General features: G+C 32.6%; 1 long non-coding RNA gene across 1 annotated transcript; it reads left to right on the top strand.

Moving 5' to 3' along the window:
• The first annotated feature begins 2,889 nt into the window (after positions 1 to 2,889).
• LOC133178233 (uncharacterized) lies at positions 2,890 to 15,902 on the top strand. Its single transcript, XR_009719968.1, has 6 exons — positions 2,890 to 3,027; positions 7,095 to 7,164; positions 8,135 to 8,277; positions 13,008 to 13,117; positions 13,336 to 13,501; positions 15,554 to 15,902. It is a non-coding gene; the product is annotated as an uncharacterized LOC133178233 (long non-coding RNA).
• Positions 15,903 to 19,727: the final 3,825 nt, after the last annotated feature.

The raw sequence follows: 19,727 nt of genomic DNA, 5'->3' as shown, positions 1-19,727 counted from the left end.
GCATTTCCACATGAGTGAAAAATTCTCGAGAGGGATGTTAAACAACAACAACAACAAAAATCAAATGTCAAGCTAGAATAAGGAACTACAGCATTGAACTATTGACCCTTTTTAGTCATTCATAGTTATGAGTCTCCTTGAATCCTAATATTTCTCAGGAGAAAGCACTGCAATTTTAAATAAGTGTTTATTTTCTAGAAACTTTTGTTTGTGCAGGTGTATCAGATGCATACCAAAAGTGTTCAGTCACTGAAAAATTAAATACAGTTGAACTTTGGTATCTCAAGCACTGATAACTTGAATGCCATGGATATGTCAAAGTTAACTGGAAGTCCGAACCACTTATTTTTTAAGAAATTAACACTCTTGAATACTCCTATATCTCTAAGTTTTTTCAGTTCCATCTATTTTAAGATAATGAGATTTGACTGTACATGTTTCTTATTTAGCATTTGATGAATTTCATATGAATCACCAACAAGTTTTCACATTTTGATGCAAACTTTTATAGTTCTAAACAACCAACCACTCATTAATCAATTACTACATATAATTTAAATAAAATAAATTAACAATTAGTTAAAAGTTCATAATTATATACATTTTACCAACTCTTTTTATGTATTTAACTACAAGATATTATATACATAATTTAAATAAATTTAAATTGATCAGAAATGTCAAAATGGAAAGTTTGAGAAACCTGGCTTCATTTACTGGACAGTACTGAAATTGTAGAAAAGAAGTTAATTCATTCATTTATAATTTTTTTGATTTGTTCTAGGAACAGATCAGAAAATATGTTTCAAAAATATGTAGTATCTATTAAAATAATTAAAAAATCAAAGTGAAGGAACACTTTAGCATATGTGCCTGCCTGTTCCTCTATTTGCAATCATACTAATAAATATACAAAGCTGATGTATCAAGATAACAAATGCTACTATATAAGTGAAGCATTTCAAGTAAATCTTTTGGTTGTAGCCATTATAGCATTTTGTCGTGTTAAACAGAAAAAGTAATCTAACTGTGAAGTAGCTCCCAAGTAGTCCATGTGCAAGTTCTTCCGAGTTTCTTTGTAACAACCAGTTTTGTACCCATTTTTGCAGATGAGTAGGGCAGTATACATGGACCATATTCAAAAGCTTTAGAGATATTTATGAAATAATGAAAAAGTTTGGTAAAATAATTATAATTTCATTGCCTCAATTGATATAATTCATGTTTCTTTGGATTGAAAAAATCTTTATATATCCTTCAATAAAAGTCCTTAATTATTTCCTATGTATCTTAAAACACGAGATCTGATTGGTTAGCAAGCGGGGTGTAAATTTCCTTACACCCAGCTAAAGCTGGGATGGGGTTAAATAATGTGACATCACAAAGAATAGTTTCTATATCAAATAAACACCATACAACATGATGTCACGATGTATTGAAGCATGTAGTAAATCAATAGTTTAAAATATTAGTGGAATTGGGTTTACAGAGAAATTATTAGGTTATATAGGAAATAAAGATTTGTTATCCAGGTTTAATCAAGGGTGTACAAAGATTTACCTGTTAGCAAATATAACCTATCACTGGGTTGTATTTTGGCTGACTTGCTTCATACCAATTGTTAGGCCTTTGTTTATATGCTAAATTTGACTATCGAATGTTCCATCTACTTGATCAATATATAGGGCTCACAGTGGGTGTGGCCGGTCAACAGGGGATGCTTAATCCTCCTTGGCACGTGATCCCACCTCTGGAATTTCAGGGGGTCTGTGTTTATGCAGTGTTCAAAGATTTGTATTGTTTATAATTTTTATGAAATAGATCACTGTTCATTATCTTCTCTTTTTCATTCCATATCCATACCCCGCAATCATAACTTTGACCTTTTGACTCCAGAATCAAGAGGAATCATCCTCTCCACTGGAGTAGAAACTGATCTAAAAGCCAATTTGAAAGCAACTAAACCACTAGACACAAATTGAATTTCTGATGTACATGTACCCTAAATTAAATTAGTGACTATTGTCTGCCCCAAAATAAATACAGGGACCCAAGACTTTATCTTTAAAATAATTAAAAATTCTTTTAAACAATGTATAAGTACTGCACAACAAATGTAAATCACATAACACATAAATATGCATAAACATTTAACACATACAACAGGGTGATTGGGCTATGTGTATGATTAAGGTGTGCAATAGAACAACTCCTATGACACGATACAATATTTTACTAGATGGTGCGTATATATCGAATAAACTATGTAATATTTTGTTAGTATATTACTATATATAAGGTCTCTGGGTATTGCTAAGAGACCCCTAATATAGAATGAAATGCAAGTTGGGACCCATGCACATAGTTTTCTCGTTTATTTAATTAGACGCATGCAATTCCTTCACTTTAAGAGTATATTTTATGATTAAACAAATGTCATTTCAAACTCTACCAGATATACTGTAATACAGTGCCCTACACTCAGTCTGTGTCAGTATGTGTACTGGGTGATAAAAAATACATTATCAATATTGCCATTTATCATGTTTATTTACCAATAATTTCAAAACTTTTTAATTCTGCATTGCATATTTATGAAAAAATCATGACGATACTATCATAAATTACTTGCAATAGGATTAATCAATAAAATAAATGAATTGTGCATTTCTGTCCTCATCACCATCTTTCTTCAGCATCGACTAATACGAGGTTCGACATGGCAACTATAAATAAATATTTATCTTTTTATTCTGTCCTCAAATGCTGTACAGCTGGTCTGAAAAAATGTGATGGATTACCAGAGGAAATAAGATCTGATTTATTAGAATTCAATGTTCTGTATTTAAAAAAAAAAAAAAAACGGGTTGGCAATTTACGAAACAATAGTGGGTCGGGTTATTTAGCCAACCAAAATGGCAGTACAGGCTCCGACCGAGGACTGAGGAAGCTTAGGATGACTAATAAGAATGGTTGCGGCGAGTGTTTTGTTGTGGAAGTATTAGAAGAATGTGTAAGAAACATACGGTTAGTCGCCTAAGTTCAAATCTATCAAATTCAAAGTTTTAGTAAAAAGATATCTACAATTCTACACTTGGACGATACACTGATACACAGTCATTTAGCTGGTACAATCACTAGTTTTAGCTACGTAGCTTGAATTACCTACATAGCTTTATTTACCTACCTGAAGTAGTTTTATTTAACTACTAAATCAAACTTATTTCTTTAATTAGCTTTTTTCTCAAGATGTGCAGAAAATCGCACTTTCGTGCAGTGATAATTTTCAACTTTTAGCTCATCTGAAAACAATTCATCATGTTCATGAAAAAATTTCTCTTGAAAATGTGTCTTTCTCTGCGCAATTGCACTCAAAGTTATAAAAGTTTTAGGGCTGTATACAACGCTCAGTTAATTTGTGACCAAACAGTTACTTCTTGAATGGATTAACAAAGAAGATCAGTTCAGGTGAACTTGATAATTGATTGGTAATTATTCAGCACAATGTGAAGTAATCGTACTTATCCATGCCTAACCGCACACAAAGTGGTGTATGGTTACTCAAACAGCAGAAATACATCTGTATTCCGAATGTCACAAACCCGCGCTTCACGATTCATGGTATTTTACCTTGCACAGTTACGTCTGTTCCTCGCGTGACATATCCACACATTTGACAACCAACAAGTCATGAACATGCATGGTACACATGTATGTATAAAATAAAAAATTTAATTCATAGTTTAACTTGCTGTAATCCTTGTAACAACAGTAAAGCAGTGGAGATACCAAACACCAAAACCAAAAAATATAAAAACTCATTTTTTGTTTGCACTGCAATAGACTGGAGTCATCTGGAAGAGGAAGTAGTTGTAGATAGAATTTTCTAATCATTAAAATAATAATGTGCTTCAGACCCGGTTTAAGAGAGGTGTGGTGAGGGCTCGTCTGGAGATGCAGTTAGATTATTTAACTAATTTAAAAGTAGTTCATGCCCCAAAGCTATTAAAGAGTTTTAAGACCGTGTTACAACATCCTGGTGACTAAATGCACCCTCCTCCATCACATTAAAACCCAAGAAGATTCTTATAAATTTATACTGGTACATAAACAAATTGATTGAAGAAATGCCCATGTAGAAAACGCATGGTTTTTTCTCGTCAATGTCGTAGCATTATATTGGTAGATGAAACTTGACATATTAGTATTGATAGAATACTTCCAATTACAATTACTTGTTTTTGATTTTAACCCAAAATCATTAAAGTCATGACTGTATTTGTAGACCCCTACAGTTTGGGGTATTTCAAATCCTGTGTGTACATGAGAGCAGATGAATAAAACACACATGCTGCACACTTGTTATATTTACATGTCAGATGTACACTCAATTTTAAGACAGGACCAAACTTTTACTAGTCAGTGTCGATCAGACATGCCTTATAAATGTTAAACCCTGTGTCCGAATGCATAAATATTTTTTACTTGTCTGATTCTGAACAGATTTAAAGAAATTTGTTGAACTTAATGAAGGCTAAATTAGCTATAAAATTAACTGACTTATTTAGATTTGTGTTATCATGAAGATAGAAATATTAATTGCACTCCTCCTCTCATTAGCAATATTTATCGAGGTATAACTGAGCGTTAAAGATGGAAAATTTATGCTATGCTTCAAGTACATATTTTAACTTCAGTATCTTGAATTGTAGGATATCACAAAGTTTTTTTCTAGGACCCATTAGGTTCGATGTTTATAATCTACACTGAAATGCTTAAAAATGATTTTTTATACTACTAGTATCATTTACATTTTTGAAATACATTTTTTAATAATTTTTTTTATCATGTTTTTATCACATAGTTTCACTATATATACCATGAAGAATTCACATCACATCAGAAACAGTTAATAACAAATGCCAGAAACAAATACAACAAAACAGAAACAGTTGTAACACCCTCTTGATTATCCTCGTGTGCTTTTATGCTACATATTATAATAGCTCGGGTTCGAGATTTAATGCTGTTGGTTGCTATGCAAATGTAAACAAAAAATGGGGCAAAGTTCCAGGGTTAGACATTGTACGCTCATCCACTTGTCCAGTACATGTACCAGTAAAATTTTTCATGAACAAGTGATAATTGCTGACCACTTGTCCGATTTGACAAGGGATATTTTTCTAGGAAGAATTTTTTATAGCTGAGCATGAAAACTTAAAGAATTAAAATTTGTTGTCAACTTTTTATCGGAGGTTCAAAATGAAAACATGCCATGCATGCGGTTTGTAAATAGTTAAATGTTGATCCTGCTCGTAATAATGATGGCCCTGGTTGTCAAACTTGATCAGGAACAATGTTACTATGAAACTTGTCTGAAATATCTGATGTTTTTCAGGCATTTGTCACAATTTTAATTTTAATATTTAAAGTACCATGAAGTTGACTACTTAGAACTACAGTAACTTTGAAATGCACTCAAAATCTCAAAAACAGACTCCATGAAAGTATTATAGACTATTGTAATGTACAATATTTTTTCAAATTGTTAAATACAATGTAGGTCTTTTATGAAATATTTTCATACAAGTAAAAGTTATGTTCAGACAAGTAAATTTCACAATCACTTACTTTGAGGGTAACATGCCAGAATATTTTCCCCAATTGTGTCACCCAATGTCGAATGCATATCTTGTCATTTAATTATTCAGTTTTATTTATTTTAATATATTTATATCCAAAAACCTTATTGCTTATGTAATTGCTAGTCATGAGGACCCCCTGGAGATAAGCCTATTATGGCAATAGATGGGACTGAAAAAAAAAACCCTTTGAGAAACAGATAATTGAGGTTTCAAGAATAGAGGGTAAAGTTCATAAACTCACTGAACTTGAGCACTTAGACATATCCATGGTATTTGAGAAAGAGTTTTAAAATACATAAGTAAAACTGTCATTAACAATAAATTTTATTTCTCCATCTTTTATTTTAGCGCACCTGAGCCAAAGGCTTAAGAGAGGTTTTCTGATCAAAATTTGTCTGTTGTCTGTCACTGTTGTTGTTGGAGGCAGCGACATAAACTTTTCACATTTTCATCTTTTTCTCCAGAACCACTTTGCCAATTTAAACCAAACTTGCCACAGAGCATCCTTGGGTAAAGGAAATTCAAGTTTGTTCATATGAAGGGCTACACCCTCTTTCAAGGGGAAATAATTAAGAATTGTTGTAAATTTAATGGCATCTTTAAAAAAAATTTCTTCTCAAGAATCAGTGGACCAGAAAATGAAATTTCTGTGAATTTTAAAGCTTCATTACTGTGGGCCAGAAAATGAAAATTCTCTGAAAGCTTCATTACTTAGTGTACATTCAGGTTTGTTTAAATCATGACCCCCCAGGGTAGGGTGGGGCCACAATGGACAATCAAATTTTTACATATGAATAAATATACATCATCATGTGTAGTAAAAAGAAAAGTAGAACAGCAAGGCCATAGTGACTCGGGTGAGCATTGTTGCCAATGGCCACTTGTTCTTTTTACAGGCATTTTTTACTTTGACAAATTGCACTTTAATAATATAATTATAAGCATAAATTGGATAATATTTTATTAACCATAACATTGTTAATCAAACTTTGGTGAAACTGTGAAATTAACTTGTCAAATGACTAGAAATTTCTTACTGAATCTAGATATGGATATACATGTACAGTTCTACAACATTTAAAATTTTACTGTGGCTCAGCACACATAAACAGAAATTTTTGGAGATCAATAACATTTTGTCGAAATCAAAGACAAAACCAAATGCTTGGGTATTTATTTACAAAGTTTGATTTGTTAATTTTTTACCATATGAATAATTTACCCTTTCTTTCCAGTAGACCCTTGTTATGCCATGCTTAGCTTAGAGCCAGGAATAGCAAATCAAAATGAACTTAGTCAGTTGTTGTTCTTTGTAGAAAGAGACAATTTCTTTTCAGGTTTTCTTTTTCGGTTTCTCATTTTAGGCCTACAGTATTTATTTTTGACTCAAATATTAGGAATATTATACTTGTGGGCAATCAATGAATTTAAGGAATACTCTTTTTTTAGGTGTTGATGATGCAATTTCCTGGATGGTGTGTAAACTGTTTATCAGCATGTGAAATCCACATGATTGAAGGTATCTTACCTATCAATAATATCATTTTTCTCTATTAAAAGCTGCATAAGGAATATATTTTATTTCTGATCTCAAATTTTTGTCCAAGCATCATTCATTTTTTCTTCATCTTTTATCTAGTGAGGGTCATATTAATTGATTAATTTAATCAAGGCTTTATAGTAAAATGTAGTGAAATTATTTCCTTGTGTATGACCTTTAAAGGGGCATAGACTCAGATTTGAAGTTAATATTTTCTCAAATTAGATCATGACATATGTGTGGCTATAGTATTTCACAGGGAAATATCATAAAAAAACTTTACCTGGAAATTATTGAAACTACGAATTTAGGGACGCATTTGATTGACACATCCTTGCACTTTCACAAAGTAAACTTCATCCTTAATACTTAAAAAAAGTAGAAATTTTGTTGTGTTTTAATGAAAAAAACTAAAGATAAAATCCAGAAAATTCACAGTTGAAATGTGAGAAAGCAAAACCAACGCATCAGTATTGTCAGTCCGTGCTCAGTGATGTGTGCAGAGTTTAACAAATTGAACACACCCGAAGGAACGTAAACTGTTTTGTCTTCAATTTGTTAAACTCTTCACACATCACTGAGCACGGACTGACAATACTGGTTCGTTGGTTTTGCTTTCTTTCATTTCTACTCTTAATTTTCTGGATTATATTTTTTTATATTTTTTCATTAATATGTATCAAAAAACCTACTTTTCTTAAGTATTAAGGATGAAGTTTACTTGTGAAAGTGCAAGGATGTGTCAATCAAACGCATCCCGAAATTCATAGTTTCAGTAATTCACAGATAAAATAAGTTTTTTATTATATTTCCATTTGAAATGTTATAGCCACATATATGTCATGATATAATACAGACAATTTGAGAAAATATTTCAAAATGTCGAATCTGTGTCTATGTCCCTTTAAGAGTAACAGGTAATTTCACTTTTGAATTTTTCTTATTTCAGGAGAAGTCTCCCTTGTTAAAGATCAGCAACGGCAGATAAACAATGCATGATGCAATCTACTCACTAAAAAGATTACACCAATACATCCAATGCATGTATTTCTACCTATCACCTATGTAACCTTTGTCATGCTCTTCAGAGAGGTAAGAAAACAAAATTATGAAAAAAAAATTTTGGTAAAAGCGACACTTAGAGATCACTTTACATGGTGTCTGTCTGTCTGTCATACCCTAGATCCTGAGAACTGTAAGAGGAATGGATTTGATACTTTGCACTTGCACTGCTTGGCACTTTGGCTTTTGTAAAATACCATATACAGTTAAACTCGTTTACATTGAAATTTAAGGGACCTTGAGATTTATTTCAAATTAACCGAATTTCATTATATCTGTGTGCTATGAATTACATAAAAAATGTAGATACAGTTGAACTTCGTTATCTGGAACACTGATATCTTGAATACCATGGATATGTCGAAGTGATTTGCTGTCCCAACCACTTATTCTTTAAATATTTTACCCTCGATATCTCGAATCCTCAGATATCTCGAAGTTTTTTCTCGGTCCCTTCAAGTTCGAGGTAACGAGGCTTGACTGTACAGTAAAAAAAACATATACATGTGAGAATTCATATTTTTTACATAACATTACATGCAGTGTTTCAGAAATGTACTTATCTCTATTTTTCAAAAAAGTCCTAAATTTTTTTTACTGTTTTATTTATTTTTTTTTTTTGATTTGTGTTAGAAAACTATCAAGACTATTTATACACGAAAAAAGTATTGCTTTATAAAATATCTTATCGAAATATTTTGATCAATATACAGCCCTATTCTCCACACACCAATTTACACATGACACCTCTGCATATTTTATCCATGTCAGTCTTAAATGCTGTAGTTAGAAAATAAAAATGGCGACTAATATGTTCCGGTGAGAAATGCTTAATGATTATTGTTTTATCTATACAACACATAATTAAATTTGTACAGGTCCACCAACATCAAATCACCTTTGAAAAATTAACACGTGCTAGACTTCGTATATAGTCAGTCACCTGAGTCCACTCGTCGCAATTGGCAACTTCAATGTACCCGTTATCAAAACTGCTATAAGCTTTGTGTTCAGCGGACCCCAAAATCACTTCAAATTAACAGAGTTTTTCAAGTTAACCGATTTCAATCTAAACGAGTATTTATTGCAAAGAAACTGCACCAGCATTTTAGGAGAAACCAAATTCATTTCAAACAAACTGATTTTTCAAACAAAGAGAGTTCAATGCAATGTGTTCGTTACATTACAATTCAGTTGACCTTGACCTTTGGCTTTATAAAATCACTCTGGTGGTTGATTGAATTATTATTATTATTATTTATTTTTTTTTTGATTTTGAGAGGCAGGATTTTGATAATTAGCATTTATATCACATGTTACTGTATATGAGCTCATGACACTGTACTTTGAAACTGTATGCAATATAATCACACAAACTGAAATTTAAATACAATGAAAAGACATCAGGATGGGTATACCAAAAGTATCGATACAGACTGAAGAGAGACTGAAATCTCTTTTGGAAGATATCTTGGATAAAGATATATTTATTAAAAATAATTATTTTAGTTATACCCCCACTCCGAAGGAGAGGGGGGTATACTGTTTTACCCTTGTGTGTCTGTCTGTCTGTGTGTCTGCCTGTCTGTCCGTAACAAATATTTCGTCACAGTTTTCTCAGCAACTACTCATTGCAGATGCTTGAAATTTTTGCACACACTTTGTTGAGGTATGCCATATGGTGGGATTCATTTTTGTACGAATCTGATTTTAACTTCCTGTTTATCCGTGCGTCTGTCTGTACCATACATAACAAATTTTGGTTGCAGTTTTCTCAGCAACTACTAATTGCAGATGTTTGAAATTTTAGCACATTCTTTGTTTAGGCATGCCATATGGTAGGATTTATATTTGTACGAATCCGATGTCAACTTCTTGTTTATCCGTGCATCTGTCCGTACCATACATAACAAATTTTGGTCGCAGTTTTCTCAGCAACTACTGATTGCAGATGCTTGAAGTTTTAGCACACTCTTTGTTTAGGCATGTCATGTTGGGATTCATTTTTGTACGAATCCGATGTCAACTTCCTGTTTATCCGTGTGTCTGTCCGTACCATACATAACAAATTTTGGTCCCAATTTTCTCAGCAACTACTGATTGCAGATGCTTGAAATTTTAGCACATTCTTTGTTTAGGCATGTCATATGGTGGGATTCATTTTTGTACGAATCCGATGTCAACTTCTTGTTCACCCTTGTGTCTGTCCATAACTGAACTTGTGTATATTCACATCAGAATGTATATTCACATCAAAGCGGGGGTATTACTAGTGAACATTGGCTCACAGACTTCTTGTTAATTTCAATTTTATAATTCACTTTAGCTTTGAAGGGTGGGGAATCATATATCTATTGTCAGATTTAATATGATAAATGCTATTCTGTATTGGTCTTACTATTTGTGGATTTTTTTTCTTTACTATATAAGGGCTATTTTGAAATTAATGAGACATTTACTTTTACTCCATAAAAGAAAGACATAAATTCATGAAAATTTGTCAACATTTTAACAAGAACAAATAAAACAGCTATGCAAAATTTCTAATTGATAGGATGATTAGACATGTCCCATTAGAATTATAAACTTGCATATGTCTATTGACCTAAAGCAGCATTGCTTCTTCATTTTCATCTCATGCCAGCCATAGATCTTTACCATGTTGAGACAGTCTGGAAGCTTTAATGCTTCTTTCTCTGTCATCACAGAAACTAATCAACTGATTGAGATGAAACCTTTTTAGGGTTAACAGGCATGTTGTGTAGATGTGCAGAAGGAAGGTCATTTTACCCACACTTACATGCACATGCGTGAGCGTGCAAGGAGTGAAATGACTGAAGCAATTGAAACACCATTAACCTTCCTGTTTTTTATGATATGCTTTGAACTTCATTGTATAGACTTGTATTAGTGGTGTAGACAAGAAGAGGTGGTTGAATTAGCAAGAAATCAGTTGATGTGCATGCATGTGTGCTTTGCTCTGTTTGACTGACACAAAAAATCTCAATAACCTTTGTGTTTTTTGATGAAATGCTTTGAAATTTAAAACATAGTCATACACAACAAGGCTCTACATTTTGATATAATATATGAGATATTGTGAAAACACGCTCATGCAAGTGTGCTGCAATTTGATTGGCTTAAACTAAAAATGCCTGTTACAGTAGTAACTTTCTTAGTTTTTAACAAAACTGGATGGAATTCAGAATATAAATAGGTGTAATGGGTGCCTACATTGTGCTACTATGAAAATTGAATGCAAGAACGTGGGATTCTGATTGGCTAATACTTATATGGCTGTATCTCTCATAGTTTTCAATGAAAATCTTTAGATTTCTTACATAGCTATTTATTGTGAGTCTCTTCACGAGGAAGGAATATGAAATATTTAGAAAATATGGGCATGTGCATGTGCTAGAGGTGTAACGATACAGCAATACATCAATCGTATTGATCACAAGGGCTCACAATACGCGTATCGCCATGTATGTATTGTGATACAGTAGAAGATAATTTTCATTGTTTTGTTTGTAACTACATTCAACCTAACAAATATTAATGTTTTAAAATGGCTAAAAAAAGGTAGCAAAGAAAAAATACAATATCAAGACTATAAATCCACCTTTTATTAACTTTGATAAGGGTTATCAAGATATTCTTTGTATATTTTCTATAACTGTGGAGTTAGCAAAGAATTATATGTTTAGATAAAGCTTAATTCAATTGGTGACAGCTGTATCATGGTACATGTTGTATATCACATGACTGTATCATGATATGTATCATATTGTTAGGTAGTTTGCGATACTCAGGCCTAGCATGCGCTGAAATCCAGTTGGTTAATACTCGAAGAACTATACCAGTGTTGTTTTTCGAATAAATACTACTGAAAATAAAGCATAGATTTATTAAACAAAAGAATTGCATAATGAAATGAAGCCTGTAATGAATGGGGCCCATAAGAGAATGGGGAAGTTTTTGAGGAACATCTGAAACAGTTCCTGTTACAGTTAGCACTAGTTGTTATTGTTTTAGAAGATCTTTTAGTCTGGAAAAGAGTTCTCCACAGAGCTACGTAAAATTCTAGGTATGCTTGCTGTGTCGTGTTGACATCAAAATCTATTTTATTGATGTAATCAGATATCTATACCAAGCTTAGATTTTTTTATGATCTCCGTATTTCTGATTGAAATTCTAAGAAGCTTGCACAAAATGAATTGAAATGAAATTGAAAAAATAAATACCGATATATAATTTGAATTATTTTCGCTCTTGCTGTATATGGGTCCACTGGGAGTTGGAACATAGGTATAACATATTTCAATATATGATTTCGTGACGGCACCGGGTACCCCTTCTATTTACCCATTAATATACCATTGAAAAGAAGAAATAAAATATTTGTAAAATATTTGTTGCTTTTATTAATTCTTAGTGTTTGTCAAACGTATATGCCATTTTTCACCAAAAGGCATTACTTGGAAAGAAAAATAAACACTGTGTACTAATAATCTCTTAACAACCCTCATAATGCTTGTATCAAATAATATTTGACCACCCTTAGATTTTCTTTTAATCTTAAATAATGATGATGTTCATCAGGCGACACACATGTTCCTTGGAACAGTCTTTTAATTTTAGCTAGCAAGATTATTTGGACTTAAAAGTCAAGTCAATAATCTTCTAACAAACATTTTCTTCTGTCATGTTTAATTCATAGTCACTAGGCAACACTGAAATTTCCACTCATTGCTTTTCAGTCATCGACAGGAAAAGGAATTACCGGTAAGTTGACAGGACTTTCCACACTGTTTCTGGTAGCAGCTTATGATTGAATTGATGGTAGAAGACATGGCCCACTTAATCAAAGGTAAATCTCATGGAATAGTGCTAATAGTACTGATATTTTTTTTTAACTCTGTTTTGCATTGAAGCTTTAGGTCAAAGGCAAATTTTCTTTGTGTGGATTCTTTTATTCTTCTCAGAAATGTGTGGCTGCTAATTAAGCCATAGCTGTCTGTTTTCTTTGAGAATCAAAGAATTGCAGCAAGTCTTTTAGGTTTTCAATGAAATTTCCTTGTTTTTCAGATAATTTGTATAGAGTGGCACCTTAACCATCACTGGTGAAATAGAAGATGACTAGTGGATGGTCATCACTTTGCAGCTCACTTTCACTTTCTGCAGCCCATCTCTTCTCACCCACAATCATTGTCTTTGGAGGAATGGTGACAGTGCAGTCCTCATGGCTGGGCAGGTAACTTCCTTTCCTTTATTTCTCAGCTTTCACCTTTCTTACAAAATTTATTTTCATAGAACACTGCTACAATATTCTTCCTCTAAGAACACAGTATATGTCACTTGGGTAGCACCTTAGAATTGGGTTTTCCCAATGGCACTGAAGGTGGCATTTTTGTATTGAGCATCTCCTTCCACTCTGATACGTGTATCAGGAGTCCCCATTTTTCATTTAGATCCTGAATGTTCTGTCTTATATTCATCATGCTGGTCTTCTACCCCCACAATAAAGGTTGGGGGAATATATAAGAATCACCTTGTCAGTCTATCGGTGCCAACTTGTTGGTCATTGGAAGCTCAAACTTGGTACAAAGAATGTTTATGACCTGTTGGTGTGTCAAGATCTTGACCCAAGGTCATTCCGGCTAGTTCAACAGGGTTTGACACTAAGGCATGTTTGACCCAGTCTAGTAAATGAGTGGTCCAGTTGTGTAAAAGACCAATTGGTCGTATTGATAAAATAACTGTTGAACCCCCATTTCAGTCCTTCAAATAAATAATCTAAAAACTTTCAAAGAAAGGACAAGGTATAGTAACGGCTGGATCTGGCCCCTTATTTGATGTAAAAATCAGAACACAGTTGTTTTAAAACCAGCACTAATTTTGATTCAAAGCTAACACGGAGGCCACAAGAGGGTGTAGAAGTAGGTTATTTTCCAGAATTTCCTCAATTCTGGTCGCATTTCGTCAAATTTGAGATACTTTTCACTTTGGGAAATATAGAGCACAAGGCTGCCTATCTGAGATTTTTATACATAAGATGCATCTGATACTAGTGTATGAAATATATAAATTTGGTAGATAGGCAAGCTTGTGCTCTATGTTTTCTGAACCAAAATGTGCTGTAAAATCAATGAAAATTTGCATAAAATGAGAAAACTGACATATTTCCTAACCTTCCTGTGGCCTCTGTGTATCCCATAACTTAGAAACAATACTCAATTTATGGCAGGGGTGACATCAGGTTTTTAACTGAAAAACTGTTGCAACATTCTAAAAGACACCCCAAACCAGGGGCCAAAAAGGGATCTTAGCCTATCTTATCCTTTCTTATATGTTAGATTGTAAACAGTCATTGCTGTGTAAAGAAAAAATCCCCACATGACCCAATCACTATTTTTAGCCACAGCTGTTATTAACAAGTCGAGGTCTAAACTACTTTTGTTCAGTACAATGTTTCAATATGATGTAAATAATTATGTTTAGTATAGTTTTAAACTAATTTATTAGTATTAACGATAATTATTTTATGAAAGTTTGTTGAATCTTTAGGGCTCATATTGCTCAAATGTCCTGATGAACCCGACTTGATTGGCAGGATCCTATCAAACAGTCTGTCAAAATTCAAGGTCACTGACAGAAAAGATATAAACTTCTTGTCCAGGATATCAGTTTGCAATGGAGAATCACTGAGGCTCATTCTTGGTACAAAGATTATTGAAGACCTGAGAGTATGTCATGACCTTGGCCCATGGCAATTCTGGCAAGTTCAAGGTCACTGGCTTAGAAAGGTATAAAACACTTGTTTACGCTGTAACTTTGTAATGGAGAATCATTGGAAGCTCTTACTTGCTACAAAGATTGTTTATGACCTGGAAGTTTGTCTTGACTTTGACCAAGGTCATTCTGGCAAGTTCAAAGTCACTGGCAGATAAGAGATTACATTCTTGTCCAGTCAATAACTTTGTTACTGAGCTTTAATTTGCTACAAAATTTTTTTTTGACCTGAGGGTCATTGTGACAAGTTCAAGATCTCTGGCAGAAAAAAAATGCAAGTCTATTATTTTGTATTAATGGAGAAAAATTGGATGTCCATATTTCACTCTTAGATTACTCATGTCCAAAGATCTGTCATTTTTTAACCAAAGTCATTTTAGTAAGTTCAAGGTCACATTTACACATTCTAAATAAAAGAATTGCAGCAGGGTTATAACCTTATTATTTTTTGAGATCGCTCACAGCACCTTTAGCTGACATAAGTGATGTAATAATTTTTCTCACTTTGTTTCAGGTCTACTGCATGTTGACAGCTGATACTTGTTCTCTATTTGCTCCGAGAGGCCTACTACACATTACCTCAGTTATGACTGTACTCATGCTGGCTTCTATGATGTTAATTTCCTTTACCTGCACTGCGTTAAACTTGGTCAATACTGTTACTGTCGCTCACCAACAGATGAAAATAAGATTTAGCTGATCCTGCCAACATTGTGACATAAGCGGTCCAATGTCCAATATCTCACTCTGCAGTCAAACATCATTTTTTAGCTCTACTGGTCAGAGACCAGAAGAGCTTATGCGATAGTAATGTGTCCGTCGTCCGTCCGTCCGTCTGTCTGTCTGTCTGTCTGTCTGTCTGTCCGTCCGTCTGTAAACAATTTTTCAAAATGCTACTCCTCCTACAGTTTTGGTCTGATTTTAATATAACTTGGCACACAAGTAGACTACACTAAGATACATAATTCTGTGTATCGGTTTTTGATTTCGATGAACGGTGTTGCCATGGTTACTAAAAATAGAAATTTCTGTGAAAAACATTCAAAATGCTACTCCTCCTACAGTTTTGATCTGATTTCAGTATAACTTGGCACACAAGTAGACTATACTAAGATGCATAATTCTGTTCATCGGTTTTTGATTTCGATGAATGGTGTTGCCATGGTTACTAAAAATAGAAATTTCTGTGAAAAACATTCAAAATGCTACTCCTCCTACAGTTTTGATCTGATTTCAATATAACTTGGCACACAAGTAGACTATACAAAGATGCATAATTCTGTTCATCGGTTTTTGATTTCGATGAATGGTGTTGCCATGGTTACTAAAAATAGAAATTTCTGTGAAAAACATTCAAAATGCTACTCCTCCTACAGTTTTGATCTGATTTCAATATAACTTGGCACACAAGTAGACTACACTAAGATACATAATTCTGTATATCGGTTTTTGATTTCGATGAACGGTGTTGCCATGGTTACTAAAAATAGAAATTTCTGTGAAAAACATTCAAAATGCTACTCCTCCTACAGTTTTGATCTGATTTCAATATAACTTGGCACACAAGTAGACTATACAAAGATGCATAATTCTGTTCATCGGTTTTTGATTTCGATGAACGGTGTTGCCATGGTTACAATAAATAGAAATTTCTGTGAAAAACATTCAAAATGCTACTCCTCCTACAGTTTTGATCTGATTTCAATATAACTTGGCACACAAGTAGACTACACTAAGATACATAATTCTGTATATCGGTTTTTGATTTCGATGAACGGTGTTGCCATGGTTACTAAAAATAGAAATTTCTGTGAAAAACATTCAAAATGCTACTCCTCCTACAGTTTTAATCTGATTTCAGTATAGCTTGGCACACAAGTAGACTATACTAAGATACATAATTCTGTTTATCGGTTTTTGATTTCGATGAACGATGTTGCCATGGTTACTAAAAATAGAAATTTCCTTGAAATACCTTCAAAATGCTACCCCTACAGTTTTGGTCTGATTTTAGTATTACTTAGCATACAAGTAAACTACACTAAGATACATAATTCTCTGTACCAGTTTCGGATTTTGATGAATGGTGTTGCCATGGTTACTAAAAATAGACATTTTCTTGAAATACTTTCAAAACGCTACTCCTCCTACACTTTTTGTCTGATTTCAGAATAATGTGGCATACAAGTAGACTACAGAGATACATAATTGTTGTTATTGTTTTTTGATTTTGTTGAATGATGTTTCCATGGTTACTTAAATCAAAATTTCAGTAAAATTGTTTTAAAAGGCTACTCCTCCTACAGTTTTAGTCTGATATAATAATAAATCTTGCCAAAAAGAGACTAAACCAAGGATCATTATTCTATTTATTGCTGTTGCAAAGTTTCAAGTCCAAGTGCTACTTTTATCTTCCTTTATAAATACAACCAGTAGAGCTACAGTCTCATCAGAGACTTCTGGTTTTATGAACGCTCAGTAAAACATTGGAAATGTTAGACATTTTTAGTATTGATTTATATAGTTATATATTTTTAAAGTAATAACAATTCTTTTTATTGATGTATGTTTAAGTATGCAAAAATGAACATTGATGATATTTATCTTCTGAATAAAATTTTATATCGATAATTTATGCTCTTGTTTATACAAACTGCAAATGAGGCTTTCTATTCATTAGGAACTGGACCCATAATTACTTTCTTAAGGAGGAATGCCACACCAAAATTTTATTCCATTGGTCTTAAGACATCCATGTTAAGGAAGCTCTAAACAACTAATGAAAAATGCTTTTTGGGCTTTGAGAAAAATATATCATATAAAGGTGCACATATTCAGTGTATCAAGTTCATTTTCAACATAGGGTACCTGCCTTATTTCTGCAGAAAAAAATGTTCAAAGACAATGAACTATTTGTGAACAGAAATCACTGTTGTTTACTAGCATCAGGAAAATTAATGAAAATAATGTATTCAATTACTTAATCTTGGTCTAACATAACATTAAGAATAATTCATAAGAAATTGTGTCATTAACTGTAGATTCCCATTTATACTATTTTTCTTCTAAGGGCAAATCACTCAATAAAAAAACCCTACGAATAGAACTCTTTAGTGTGCAGTGTTTAGAGCTTCCTTAAGTCAAGGTTTCAGCATTGAAAGGCCTAGCTCTTAATTATTTTATAAGAATTTTCTCCAATTTTTCATAGAAAATGAAAAAAAAATGTTTTATTTGCAAATAAGATGCTTTATAGTTAAAAATTTGTTGTGAATGAATGCATAATGTAAATATCTCATAAAATATGTGAAGAAAAGCCAGATAGACATTTTAATTCTTTTACTAAAATTTTTTTTTTTCGAAAAAGTACATTATTTGTGAATTTCTTCAAAACATATGGATAATATATTCAAAAAACAAGTCACAGCTACAAAGGATATGTTAGACAATCATATTTGAAAAAGAAATTGAAACGAAATTGCGAAATTTTAGAGAAATTATTTTTTACAAATTTTAGCCGATCCCGATCGAATTTAAACTGATCCCAACCAGAATTTTATAATAATTGATAATAGATAATATTTTCACAAGGAATACAAGTTTGTTTAGGTGTAATACGCGTTAAAAAGTAATTGAACTTGATAAATAAATAAATTTCTTAGTGGTAAATACTTAAAGAAGGCAATAATTTCATCTTATTTATTTTGTGTTAATTTTGATCGGGATTGGTCTAAATATTGAAAAAAAAAATAGTTTCCCTAAAATTTTGCAATTTCAATTTCTTTTTAAAATATGTCTGACTAACATGTTCTCCATAGTTCTGACTAGTTTTATGAAGATTTTATCCATAGGCTTAAAAAAATATTCACAAATAATGTGTTTTATTTTCATAAATAAATTTTTTACTTAAAATATTTAAATGTCTATCTAGGTTTTCTTTAGATATTTTATTACACATTCATATTATATATACATTAACAGCAAATGCTTAAATTTGTTGTTTATATCAAAAATATTTGTAAAAAAAAAAAAAAAAAAGCTTTCCAAGAACTACATGTGTAAAAGTTTTTGGTCAGCAAAGATGCATTTCATGCGAGAGGCGCACCAGTCATTGTCGGATTATTTTTTTTAATATTCACTGGTATTAAGCCGATATCTGTACCAGTAGGTACGCATATCCCAAGATGACGTCGAGCTTGACAGGTTCATGAGTTTACACCGCTTGATTTTGTTATTTTTGTCATATTTCATTAAATGAATCAAAGTGCATTGTAGATTTATTGAGTCTTAACAATTAGCTAGCGACAAGCAGAGTTGAATAAAACCTCCAAATAAATCATATATCTCGTATGAAGGTGATAAGCGTACCTTGATGTTTTGGACATAAAAACCATGTGTAAATGATATCGGTACCTGCTAGTTTTATTTTTTCTAATTCTTTGCATTTTAATAATTTGCGCATAAATGTATCTGTCAAATATTTCAAAAGAACGTAGCATCGTTTTTGAAAAAAAAAAGGGGGGGGGGGCAGCAAGAGAAAAAAAAATCAACATACTCGAAAATCCTATTTCGTGGGAGGTGTAAGTGGGGGAGGGTAGGTGTTCCATCTTTCAGTACCAAATTTTATTAATACATTACCCTGAATTGACTATACTGCAACAAAAAAGGGGGAGCTGCCCTTTCAATGAATG

The sequence above is a fragment of the Saccostrea echinata genome, unplaced genomic scaffold (assembly GCF_033153115.1).
Source record: "Saccostrea echinata isolate AGI-Se365-2 ecotype Australia unplaced genomic scaffold, CSIRO_AGI_Sech_v1 ptg000001l, whole genome shotgun sequence".
Lineage (NCBI taxonomy): Eukaryota > Metazoa > Mollusca > Bivalvia > Ostreida > Ostreidae > Saccostrea > Saccostrea echinata.
The sequence above is the reverse complement of the archived record's forward strand: the minus strand, read 5'-3'. Positions and strand labels throughout refer to the sequence as shown.